Below are 13,123 nucleotides of genomic sequence, written 5' to 3'. Positions count from 1 at the left end.
ACTTTTCACTATTAATGTGACTGGGTATGAATATTTTTTTTTCTTTTTAAAAAAAATGGTTTTCTGTTTTATAGGTCCTTTCAGTATGAAGCTATTTCTCTTCTTTTAATTCTGGGAGAGTTGGGAATTTTTTTGAGGGTCAAATATTTCTTTTCCTCTTCTTTTCTCTCTTTCTGGGCCTCCAGCTACTCAGATATGAAATCTACTCATCTCTTCAAAACACATAGGTCCTACTTCATGTGTTCTTTCCTTTAGGAGGGTCCTCAATTTGGTCCCCCAGATCTCTCATTCTTTCTTTAGTGTTAACCATCCTGCTTTTATCCCAACTACTGTGCTGTTTATTTCAACCACTGAGAGGGATTTGCCATAACCTTTTATTTTTAAATAACTTCTAATCCTGTAGGGAACTCTGATTATCCTTCACCCAGATTCTGCAGTTGTTAGCATTTTACCACATTTGCTTCACCATTTCTCTCTCCACATAGTTCTGTGTGTTTCACCTCCATGTGTCAACTCTTGCAAATTAAGTGGCAGACATGTGCCTGCCACGTTACATCAGTACTTCCATGTGTATTTCCTAAGAAAGACGTTCTTTTATAAAATCATGTTATGCTTAAAAGTAACATGATAACATACTAGAATCTATGTATGTTTTCTCAAAATACACAAATTGTATTCTCTACAACAATATGTTAATATTAATAATAATGTTCTCTACAACAATTCTGTACAATATCAATTGATATAATCCACATATGCAATTTTAAATGTTCTAGTAACCACATTTAAAAAGTAAAAAGAAGCAAGTCAAATTTGGCACATGCCTGTGATCCCAGCTACTCAGGAGACTGAGGCAGGAGGATGGCTAGTTTGAGGACAGCCTGGGCAACTTAGAGAGACTCTGTCTTGATAAAATTAAAAAGAGCTGGGAGAAATAACTCAGTGGTAAGTACTTCTCTAGCCTACAAGAGGCCCTTGGATCCATTCCACAGTATCATACATACACACACATGCAAATTTTAATGTTCTATTTTATTTAATCCAAAATATCCAAAATAGTATCATTTCAACATTAACATGAAAATATATTATTTATATTGTGTATTCTTTTTTAATGTAAAGACTCAGTTTATAGTTTACCTTTACAGGACATCTCCATTCAGACTCACTACATTTTAATCACTCAGTGGCCACACGATTGGCTATCATATTACACAGCACAACTGTAGCAAAGAAAAGATTGGATCTGGTCCAAGAACCAATCTGGTATCATACCCTACATTTTCTTGTCATGTCTCTTTAGCCTCCTTTAGTCTGGAACAGTTCCTTAATCTTTCTTAACTTTCATGTTATTGACATTTCTGAAGAGTACCAGACAGTTATTTTACAGACCTTTATTCAATTTGGGGTTGTCTGATGTTTTCATATGATTAGATTCAGGTTGTGCATCTTTGGCAGGGATTTCATAGCCATTAGGAATGTTCATTTAACTCCTAAATTGCATTTGGTTCTTTTTCTCTACTTCTTGTGTTTGCTTCAGATTACTAATATCTTCTTGTCTTTGAGGATATAGATTGTGTTTGTGTTAAATTTTTGGTCTATCTGCTGCAGTAAGCGGCTTGGCATTCAGTTGTAGTCCTGGAGATCTACTTCTGTGGCAGGTGACCTTGTGTTTCTCTGGTGACATAACTGTGCCTGACAGTGTATGGTGGGGAAGGGGCAAATCTGGGGTGGCATCTTTTCTGGTGTCTTCAAAGAAAGGGAAAGAGATAAGGCCATGGAAGAGAGGCTGAGACATCACATCACTGTCACGGACATTTCTGTATGCTTCTATCCTGTGCATGACTTCTCCAGTTAGGGATTCATTCCGATACCCAGAGCAAAGCAGGCTGAAGAAGAATCTTCAAGATTTCCTTGGTTCTAACCCCCAGCCCTGCATTTTTGGAGGGGAAGGGATGGAGAAGCATATACCCAATAAAAAGGGGCACCTCTACTCCCCTTCTCTTCTGTGGAGGAATTTGGGCTGCCTTGATATCACTTTGGCTGTAGAATAAAAATAGAGCTGGCCAGGTCCTGCAGATATCTGAGTTGTAGGACCGGCACTGACCCTCCCTTGGCAATGTCAGAGAAGAGAAATAGAAGAACTATAACAATCCTCACAACCCATCCTCCCACCACTGGACCAGAGGAAAGAGGAGACTCGCCACTCTAGACTCGCCACTCCTCTATCCATCTCCTCCTGGCTCAGGCCACCTCCACCCTTATCTCCACCGGGTAGGTCTGGATCGCTTTTGACCTCACCTTTATTTCAGTATCTCTGTTAGAGCCTTGGATCTGTGCTTCCTACCATTTCTGAAATTTCCCAGGCTAAATTAAGAACATAAGGAGCATATGTTAATTCACCGTCTCATGAGGAACCAGCAATAAAATGTCAGGGTTTTGTTGTTGTTGTATAATCTACCTAATTTTGACAATATCTGCACTTTCTGCTGTATCATAGTATATTCAATTATGTTTTTAATTCTATTGCTTCATTCTCCTCTCGTTTATCACATCCTGATGATAGAGTATTAATACCCTGTTCTAAAGGTGTATACTTATTAATTTCTCTTTGATTTTTAACCGTGATTGCTTTCTATTTGTTGCTGTTCTTAGGCCTGATAGACTAAATATCATCATGTTCTCATTAACTCCAGCTTTTATCATCACGTAGTTAACAAATCAGCTCGCTTTAATAACTTGTGCCTTAAATTTCACCTCATCTGAAATCTCAATTTTTTTCTCTTTAATATATCTTTTAAGTGTTTTTTTCAAACTTATTTTTTGATCTATTTAATATTGTTTTAATCTATTTTTATTCTACAATTCTCCTAACCCCCAACTCCTTTCTCAAACATTTTTTTTCTCTGTTATTATCCTTATTTATTTAAGCTCCCTAAACCTTTTTAAAGATTTCCTAGTAAATTACTGCATTGACTCATTTGGAAGCATTCTTTTTGCTTTTGTGTTTGGTTTGGTTTGGCTTTCCAGATAGTTTCAATTTATGCTCAGAGTGATCCTGGTCCCTTTCAGGTTAGGTCATTCTACTTTTTACCTCTTGATTGTTATAGTTAACTTGTTTTGGTCCTAGATTTTCTTTGGTAGAATGGAAACAATACCTTGGTTTTATTTGGTTATTTTTAATTTCCTTGGGCACTGGTCGTTTTAGTTCAATTAGCTGTCAGCTTAAAATAACCAGGGTCTTGGGGGTAAGGGGTCTAAATTGGTGGTGAAGAGCTTGTCCCAGCATTACCTAAATGAAAGCAAATAAATTAAGCATAGATTTTTATTTCTAGTATATCTATACCCCCCGTGCCTTATTAGAACAGCACCTCTGATTCACTTTATGGAAAGCTTTCCTGTTCTTGGTTTTCCTCAACTCTTCCCACTGCCTGGTCCACTGAGTTAATTTGCTGCTCAGCTTACTTGTTTTAATCCATTTTTATTCTACAATTCTCCTAACCCCCAACTCCTTTCTCAAACATTTTTTCCCTCTGATATTCTTCTTCTTTCTTTCTTTCTTCCAAAGACACTAATTCAGGATTTCTTACTGTCTTTAACAGTATCATCTTTTCTCAGGTTTGTCTTTTAAGATCAGAACTCTTTTTTTTGTGTGTGGGAGACATTTCTCATCCATTAGTGGGTGATTCTATTTCTTATGACTGAAAATTTTTGAAAGTATTTGCTTTTGGGTAATAACTGAGCTGAATTTAAAATCCAAGTTCTATAGCTTTTTACTCTAATATTTGGACATGGTTTTCCATTACAATGAAAGAAAATGGTCTTTTTTTTTAACCTTGTGACCATATTCCGCACCTGAAATCTGCAGCCTACCTCCTTGCAGAATGCTTTATTTCTTTTGTAGTTAAAATATTTGGTGATGTATATTGATCTCAATTATTTTAAATGGATCTTAAATAGTACTCTATTTATACCTCTACTTTATTTAGTGGCATTTTTCTCCCAGTGGGTCTTTTCCTCCCCTTTCACTTTGTGTTCTTTATGGTTTGCTCATTCATTCCACAGATCCATTCACAGCTTCTATTGTGTCCTGAACCGATACTCAGGCCACCCTTTGGGAACCCTTATCTCTCCCAGAGTGCTCCATGCTTCGCATCCATCTTCTGCTTCCTTTCTTTCCACACTCTGCAGATTTTTCCTGTGCCTTTTCTCTTTCTCTGTTTAGTTTCTGATGGCATCCAGTACCATAATTTACCTACATTCATTGATTACTCTTTCCTGCCCCTTCCTCCCATAGGAGCTCTTCTGAAACAGGCGTAAATGTCTTTCTTACACAATTGTAAATCCTGCTCTGATTTTTGTTTCATTTCATGGTTTACTGATTCCACACTCCTGTGCGCATCCCACCCTGCACCCAGGCTCCCGACGCATTTCCGTCTCTCATTCTGCCCAACATTTTTAATAGTTCAAAATCACGTTTTCCCTTTTACTCATTCTGCCTTCAGTTTGTCGTGATGATGTGACTGCTCCTTCTGAAACCTTTGCTTCAGACTATTTTATTGGCATTTTAATGGACCTTGAAATTGGAAGGGTCAGAGCCTCTCATTCTGCCTTTCTCCTGAAAGTCCCAAAACTATTTATTGAGCCTCTCCTTCCTTAAATGAGATGCACCTACATTGGACTGACCATTCAGAATTATGTAAAGTATTGCTTTTCTTCTATCAAGGTAGAGTCCCCATGACCACTGAGAGGGGTAAGTTAATTTATTGATAACTTGCTCACCATTTACTCCTGCTGCCTGGCAGTTTAAAAAGCTCCTGCATCTCATTTCTGCAGCTTAAATAGTCACCTGTTTTGAACTGATTTCAGGAGGAAGAAAGATTGGATTCATTGGCAAGTCATGGATCAGTTATTATGTAGGCTCTAATGCTACCAATTTCTCTAGAAAAATGGATGTGATTAACATTTACTTTTGACACCGACCCAGGCATTTTTCATTTACTATTTTCTTCGAACCTGTTTGCCAGTACCTGTGTTGTAATTCCAAGAAATGCAGACTTTAATAAGAAAGATTTAACTTTCCCTTCACATAAAAAAAACATTCAAAATTCCCAAAAGCCTTATAAAAATCACAGGAGGGGGAATATACAAAGTTCACTGAACAACAGCATTCTATATGGTTACCCAGGAATTTGCACACAAAACTCTGTTAAAATGGAAAGCATTTATGTACTTAAGTTTTCCAAACACTGAATTGAAAAATGCACCCTCAAGAATTGTTTATGCCAAGAAGAGCCAACTATTTATAATTACAAGTAGAGTTTCTGCAAAGGTCTATGCCAGCCACTACGGTCCTGGCAAACATCCCTCCAAATTTGCAAGAACTCTACTGTTTGGGGTTGGAAGTGAAGCATGAGTCCAAAGAAATACTTGCCACTTTTTTCCTAGCCTCTTAAATTCAGAGTGCAAGAACAAACATAGAAGAGGACAAAGGGCATAGGAAATCTCAGCACCAGCAGCCCTGCCTTATTTTTAGTGAAAAGGATTAATACAGGGCAGCCCTGCAGAAAAGCTGATGGCCTGTGATCAGGGAGTGGGATAGTTGTAATCCCTTTACCATACCACTGAGTTGATTGATTAAATTGAAAGTTAGGAGCTAAATGCCCTGTGAGCATTGTGAAACCTTCCAACTCTGTGCATATTCATGTGGTCCTAATGACCTTCCATGGGAGGGAAAAGTATATACTACCTGCAGGGAACACATGAAACTAGGCTTGGGAGGAAGTGAAACTTTTTCACAACCACCAGCAAGAATTTAATTAAACTCTAACATTACAAGCTTGCCTGAATTTAAGAGGAAAATGTACCTTGCTTCCCCGCCCGCACATGGAGCTTCTTGTGGCTCAAGTAGAAAGAACAATGGAAAGCAGAAGGCTTTCTCTCCACATCTGGCTCCTTGAAGTCGGGCTAAGAGGTTTTCTGCAGGGCTTTGCTGCAGGGGTCAGTTAGTGTTTACAGATGTGAGTGGCTTTCAGTCATTGAATGCAAATTGCTATTGCTTTTGTTGCACACACTCTGGGAAAACCAAAAAGAAGGAATAATGGTCCTTTATCCGCCCACCCACATTGAGATTCAGGACACAGTCTTTTCAGGTTTTTTGGGTCCCTAAGCAACCTTTGAAGAAAGCTATACTTCTGTCTGACTGTCCCTTCTTCAAGCTTCATGGATGCCTTTGGCTTTGCTTTTCAAGTTTTTGGTTCCATCTTTTGCCCATTGAATTTTTTTCTGGTGAACACTTCTTGCATTCTGACCTGAGTGGCTACCCAGCTCCTGGGCTAATTCTGTCTCCCTTTTAAACTTTGATCTGTATACCAAAGGCAAACTGATCAGTAAAAATGAAAGAGGACAAGCTTTTAATGTGGAGGCTAAAAGCCAGGAAAAGTAAGCTGAGGCAGGGAGGTGGCAGAGAGCAGGACCTTGCTGGAATGCTGAATTTCAACACTAAATGTCAGGACACTGGGACAGCCGAAAGGGGGCATCACTGAAGCGAGGGGCTGGAATCTAGGGTTCTCTTGTCTCAACAACAACAATGAGTGGCCAGTGGTCAGTGCTGTCTTGAGAGACAAGATGGGCCACGTATAATCCAGATGATCATGGACTAATGTGGGAGTCAGGTCTATCTTGGAGTCTTGAGTCTGAGACTTATTAGAGGGCCTTGTGAAAATTACTCTGCCTCTGTGTAACTCAGTTTCCTCATCACAAAGCAGCAATATGTAAAACACTTACCTCATGAAGCTGTGTTAAGGACAAGCCAGGTTCAAAGCTAACTACCATTTTTCCAGATGTAGCACTGACTGAACTCTCTGAGCTCCAGGTTCCTGTCAGCAAAGCCAAACGTGCATCATTGTGTTATTACAGGGTTATGTAAGTTAATATTCTCAGCCCTTAGAACAGGCTTGGCATATACTGTGAGCTCACACAGTGTTAGTCATTACTATTTTAAAATGAGATAATGCATAAATGGTTTCTAGCTCAATACCAGACACACAGCAAGTGATGTGTCCGCTATGGATATAATAGGCTTATTTCTAACCTTGTCACTAATTCTCAACCTTTAAATAAGGATTTAGCTCTGGTCTCGTGTTGATATCTTGGACAAAATCTCCTCCTCTGTTGGAGTTGTGTTATCAGGTGAGAACTTGCTCAAGTTCCAGTTTGGCTTCTGGATTTCCTCCACAACCCAAATGGAGAGAGGGCTGAGTTCCAGATACAGTTTATCATCCTCAACTTTATAAATTTAAATTGAAAGACATTCTATAAAAGATCTTGTCATAGAAGACCTAGCCTGTAATGAGGAAAGACAGTTTGTATTTGTGACTTATTGCTCATCAGAAATGAATTTAATAGCAAATATAATATACATTGCACAACCACCTGGGCAAACACATAGAACTAGTCATCTAACTGAATTACAAGAAAGTAGTTACTGACTTGTCTGTTTATAAATAAGGGAAGTAAATGGAGTTTGGAATCCATGTGTTCTCTGATTTCTGTTGGCTGACCCAGTTTTACTTGGTTTCTCTCCCTTTCTTCCTTCAACCCCTAAGAACATGTGAGCCATTCTTGGGTGGGACCTACTTCTAAGTGTGCTCAGAGCTGAGAGACAACCAATTAGAGAAAAGGCACAGCTGGGGTGAGGTTAGGGAAACTGACCTGAGAAGTGGAGTCCAACAGCTACTGCTCTCTGGATGGCCAGGTCTTATTGAGTCGTCTTCTTTTTTTCTTCCTTTTCTTTTTTTCTTTTTTTTTGGTACTGGATTGAACCCAGCGACACACTTCACAACTGAGCCACATCCCCATAACGTTTTTTATATTTTATTTAGAGTCAGGGTCTCACTAAGTTGCTTACAGCCTTGCAAAGTTGCTGAGGCTGGCTTTGAAATCACAATCCTCCGCCTCAGCCTCCCGAGCTGCTGGGATTATAGGCGTGTACCACGGTGCCCAGCTCACTTGGCCTTATTTCACCCTGTGAGACATTTGCTTCTTCAAGGGGGCCCTCGCTGGTATTCCACACTGGGCTGGGTCCAGGCTTTTGTGCACTTCTAACTATTTATTGTTAAGTACAGCTGCTGCAGGTTTCCCGAGGGTTATGTTCCTGAGGATATCCATAAAATTGAAAGCTTACGAAATTCAAGATTAATCCTGAAAAAAGGATTAAGACTGCTCTTTAGTACCAATTATGAAGTGGTACAGCTGTGCCCCCAAACCATAAGCACAGCTTAAAACGTACTCACTCACCAGTTTTAAAGGGAATGATTCTTTGGAGGAAGAAAACTTGCATTGTTTTACATTTTGGACAGGGAGAGGCTTTATTAATATTTTTTCAGTTTCTTTTTATATGTCTTTATTAATATTTTTATATATTTCTATGTTCTATGTTTCACAGCTATATAAAATGAAGCTGCTCTGATATTACTTGCTTAATTAAATTAACCAGCTTCTCCACTAAAGGATAATTTCCAAGAATTATCACTACTCTTTGTTCATGGCAATACACCCAGTGCCTAGAGAAATGTCTGGTACATGGTAGACACTCAAGGAACCTGGGAGAGGGTGAAGATGATAGAAACTGATACCTTCTAAGAATCTGAAAAGAGGAGCAACAGTCTTTTCTCCATAAATAGGAAGAACAGGCAAACTTTCCATCTCAAAGATGGAGAAGAGAGTTACCTCCTCCTCTAGGTACCATTAGTGTTATGGTTTAGATACAAGTTGTGGCCCAAAAGCCCCTTTGCTAATGCAGAGGGTGAAATAATCAGATTATGAGAGCTGTACACTATTCAGTGGATTAATCCGTTTGATGGATTAATAATTCAAATGGATTTCTAGGAGGTAACGTAGACAGATGGGGCATGGCTGGAGGAAGTAGGTCACTGGGGGGGCATACCCTTGGGTATTGCATATTTTGTCTCTGGCTCTTCACATTCTCTCTCTCTCTCTCTCTCTCTCTCTCTCTCTCTCTCTCTCTCTCTCTCTCTCTCTCTCTCTCTTTCTCTCTCTGCTTCCTGGCTGCCACAAGCTGAGCTCCTCTGTCAGTGCCCTGCCACCAAGATATTCTGTCCCACTTCAGGTCCAGATCAATGGAGTTGGCCAACTTGGATGGAACTTATAAAAGCCATGCACGAAAATATACTTTCCCTCCTCTATGTTGTTCTGATCAAGATTCTGGTCACAGTGGCAGAATCCTAACTAATATAATTAGCAGCCTGTCCACTCCTACATCGCAGCAGAGATCCTAATTGGCAGTTATTTATCATGTTTCCTGCAGTAGACTATTATTTCCCTAAAGACAGCAGCCATGTCTTGCTCATGACTAGAATCCCAGCCTATATAAAACAGAATAGATACCTGTGACAAAAAGATAGATGAGAGATGAAAGGGTGGAAGGATGAGCTGGGTTTCTGGGGCCCACTCCATCTCTTATAATAATATTATAAGGACAGGATCTAAACCCTCTTTAAAAACCTACCTTAGTGAAATGTATCCTGCTTCCTTTTCATTTATAAAATGTGGAAAGCTCTCTCATATTATTCTCAACCCTGGATCCTGCAATTGTAATTAGCATCTTCAAGATAATACGTAGAAATAGCACTGAACAAACTCCTTATATAATGCACACATCATTTTCCTTACTCTCCATTTCCCGTGTCCTCTTTGCTCTTTTTCCTGTCTTCTATAATGGTTTTAGGATTGACTCTCAGGCTGAGAACAGCATGAGAGTCAGTGGGAACCATCCATATACCACTAGCCCTAGCACCAGACCTAATGAAGGATTGATGCTGAATATGTGTTACTGCAAAAAAGTCTTTATTTTTAAGAAAACACTTTAAGTACTTAAAACAATTGTAAAAAGAGGGAATGTGTATTTTCTAAAAATCTTAATAAGGTTACTCGCATCATATACACAAAACTCTGCTGAAGCTAACAACATTTATGTGCTTAAGTTTTCCAAACAATGAGTTGAAAATATACCCTGAAGAATTGTTTATGCCAAATAAGGCTGACTATTCACAATCATGACTGGAATTGCTGCATGTTTTGTGCCAGCCACTTAATTCCTGCCAAACATCCTCCCAATTTGCAAGGATCCTTGGGTTTTGGCTTGGAAATAAAGTAATGAAAGACTCCTTTGACCCTACTTATGTGGGTCTTATTCTTCATTAGTACTTAGGCGATACTGATTAGAGCAACATCTTTTAACTCTTTTTTTGAAATGCTTATTTGGGTTGACAAAGTGACGTGAGTTTTCAACCAACAAGCATGGAAACAAGTTAATGGAGTTGCAAGGTCAGTTTGGATTCTAAATACACAGGGCTCCCACTATCTTTTGTGCCAGAGGCACCGAGAGCCCAGAGAGAATGTCACTCAGATATTTCCATCAGCCAAAACAAGAAAACAGTTTCCCATCCTGGTGGTGGCTGGGCCAAAACTTGCAGAGTAAAAAGAAAAAAATCAAAAAGCTGGCAACCAAGGTGTTAGGTTGATCAAGGTCTTAATCACAGCTACTAGAAATTAGGTGCTTGGAAAATAACTCACAAAAATAGTGTTAGAAGGAGTTAAAAGTGAGGCTGCTTCTTTTCTAAGAAAACACCAAATGTCCCATGACACTCTTCCAGCAGGAGGGCCCCAAGGCTCCAGACACCCTGAAGGCCGTAGGGACCCTTGAGTGAGAGAACTCTGTGAAGACTTCGGCAGCAGCATCTGGAGCCAGGATCCCAGAGTTCACAGAGCGTAGGGCCAAGGCCCAGGACGAGGAATGGATCCCTGTCACCAAGTGGGCCACTTGCTCAAGGACATGAAAATCAAGTACTTGGAAGAGATCTGTCTCTTCTCCCTGCCCATCAAGGAGTCTGAGAACATTGATTTTTTTTTTCCCCAGGGGCAGCCCTCAAGGATGGGGTTTTAAAGATTGCAGCAGTGCAAAAGCAGATCTGCTCTGGCCAGCAAACCAGGTTGAAGGTATCTGTTGCCATCAGGGACAACAGTGGCCATATTGGCCTGGGTTTTAAGTGTTCCAAGCCACCACCATCCAAGGACCATCATCCTGGCAAAGCGTTCCATTGTCCCTGTGCAGAGAAGCTATTGGGGGAACAAGGTAGGCAAGCTGCACACCATCCCCTACAAGGTGACAGGTTGCTAGGGCTCTGTGCCGGCCTGTCTCATCTCACCCCAGAGGTGCTGGCATCATCTCTGCCCTGTGCCCAAGAAGCACTGCTGATGGTTGGTGCTGACCAGCGCCACACCTCGGCCAGGGGCTGCACTCCACCCTGGGCAACTTCACCAAGGCCACCTTTCATGCCATCTCCAAGACCTCCAGACCCCCATCTCTGGAAAGAGACCATGTTCACCAGCTCTCCCTGTCAGGAATTCACCGGCCATCTAGTAAAAGCTCACATTAGAGCCTCCATGGGAAGGACCCCGTCTCCAATTGTGGCTATGAGGTAGGGTTTTTCTACAAGGAAAATTAATGTGAATTAATTAAGCCTGTGTTTAAAAAAAAATAAAAATGTGAGTCAGCTGAAGACACTTCAGACTCAGTCCAGCCCCCGGGTTCCAGAAGCAGCAATTTTCCTTGTTTGGAAGAATTTCACAAAAGGTTAGCAACTCAGTACCTTCCCAATTCTGACACAGCCACCACATCCAAAGGTTAATTAAGCAGAACTCAGCAGACAGACTGAATCCTGCTTCTACTGTTTGCTGCTCATGAAAAATTAGGCCAGAGGGTTAGCCTCTCTGTGCCTCGGGGTTTCTCAGGTATCAACAGGGATAATAACAACACTGTCTTCATAGGACCAATGTGAGGATAAAATTAATTCATCTAGGCACAGAGCTCAGAAGGGTACCTTGTACACATGAAGGGTTAGAATGGTTAGCTACAAGTATAACTCATCTTTTATGACCTATTTCTTGCTTTGAACTCCAGTTCTCCTAATTGGGTCTCAATCTTCATGCATTCCTTGATTCTGTGATATTTAGGGACTGCCTACTGTCCAGGGGACCTTGTCCTCTGCATTGCCTTTTTCCATAGGGACCTATGTGGGAGCCCCGTCTTTGCCCATCAAAGAATGAGGTCCCGTCCTTGCTTCCTCCAATCCTTCCTCACCCTAGAATTTTGCCTCTTAGAGCTGCCAGACCTGCCTGATGCTGGCGTCTCCTGATGCCATCTGCTCCGACTCCTTGGTCTGTCCTAGCACCACGGCTCCTTGGCGTGCCTCCCCATCCCCACCCCCATCTTTCCATCTAGCCCTTAAGTTCAGCCGCCTGGTCTGGATTTGATTCTGATAGCACCTTTGAAATTTGTTCCATCAGTAAATAAATTATTCAATCTTTTCTTTCCCTCTAAGGGAGAACTAGGAAGCCAAACCTTATCAAGTCAGAGAGATTCCTGCTGCCTCCTTATGGCAATAATTTAATCTCTAATATGCTTTAACAAAAAAAAAACACCCAAGGAAATATTCTTATAATCATAAACTATCCCTCTTCATCAAGATAAAACAGATCTCTCCTGCCTAGAATTACATTAACATTACTCTTCCCTTCCACCAGGGCTCCAGGGACCAGTAGGCCACCAGCTGCCACCTTGAGCTGCAGGTCTCAGGAAGTGGGAACAGGGAATTTTCCATCCTGATTGTTGCCTTCACAGTAGTCTCAGCTGCCAGCTCAGAGTGGTGGGTGTAGGTCTGAGCCAACTTTTGTGTCCTTAAATAATAACGCTAGGATTCTGTCCTCCTTAGCTACAGAGCCCTAGACAATTAGCCAACTTTCCTGGGAGCACCTGCTGTGGATAGGCCTTTAGAAGACAAGTTATATCCCTATGTACTTTTTAAAATCTTGGAGGGAAGCTAAAATTCAAGGCAAAGGTGACAAAGTTCTGAGGTCCTCAAGCAGAAGGCCACAGAGCTCAGAAGGGGCAGAAATTCAGGACTGAGTTACATCACCCTGGATTAAAACAGAAATTCTCTGACAAGTTCCTCTGGGTTCACTGGTACTTAGCCTACTCCAGCCTAATCTCTCACCCTGCACAACTCTGTTCCGGTCCCCCATAGGTTCCCAGACATCCCCT

At 40.9% G+C, this 13,123-nt stretch overlaps 1 protein-coding gene and 1 pseudogene across 1 annotated transcript in view; both read left to right on the top strand.

Annotated features, from left to right (window-relative positions):
• The window catches only part of Spon1 (spondin 1), a 266,766-nt gene that overhangs the window by 127,556 nt on the left and 126,087 nt on the right, over positions 1-13,123 (top strand). The window lies entirely within an intron of this gene.
• Positions 8,913-11,696, top strand: LOC120889624 (small ribosomal subunit protein uS5 pseudogene; annotated as a pseudogene).

The sequence above is a fragment of the Ictidomys tridecemlineatus genome, chromosome 4, assembly GCF_052094955.1.
Source record: "Ictidomys tridecemlineatus isolate mIctTri1 chromosome 4, mIctTri1.hap1, whole genome shotgun sequence".
Taxonomy (NCBI): Eukaryota; Metazoa; Chordata; class Mammalia; order Rodentia; family Sciuridae; genus Ictidomys; species Ictidomys tridecemlineatus.
This window is presented reverse-complemented; position numbering and strand designations above follow the sequence as displayed.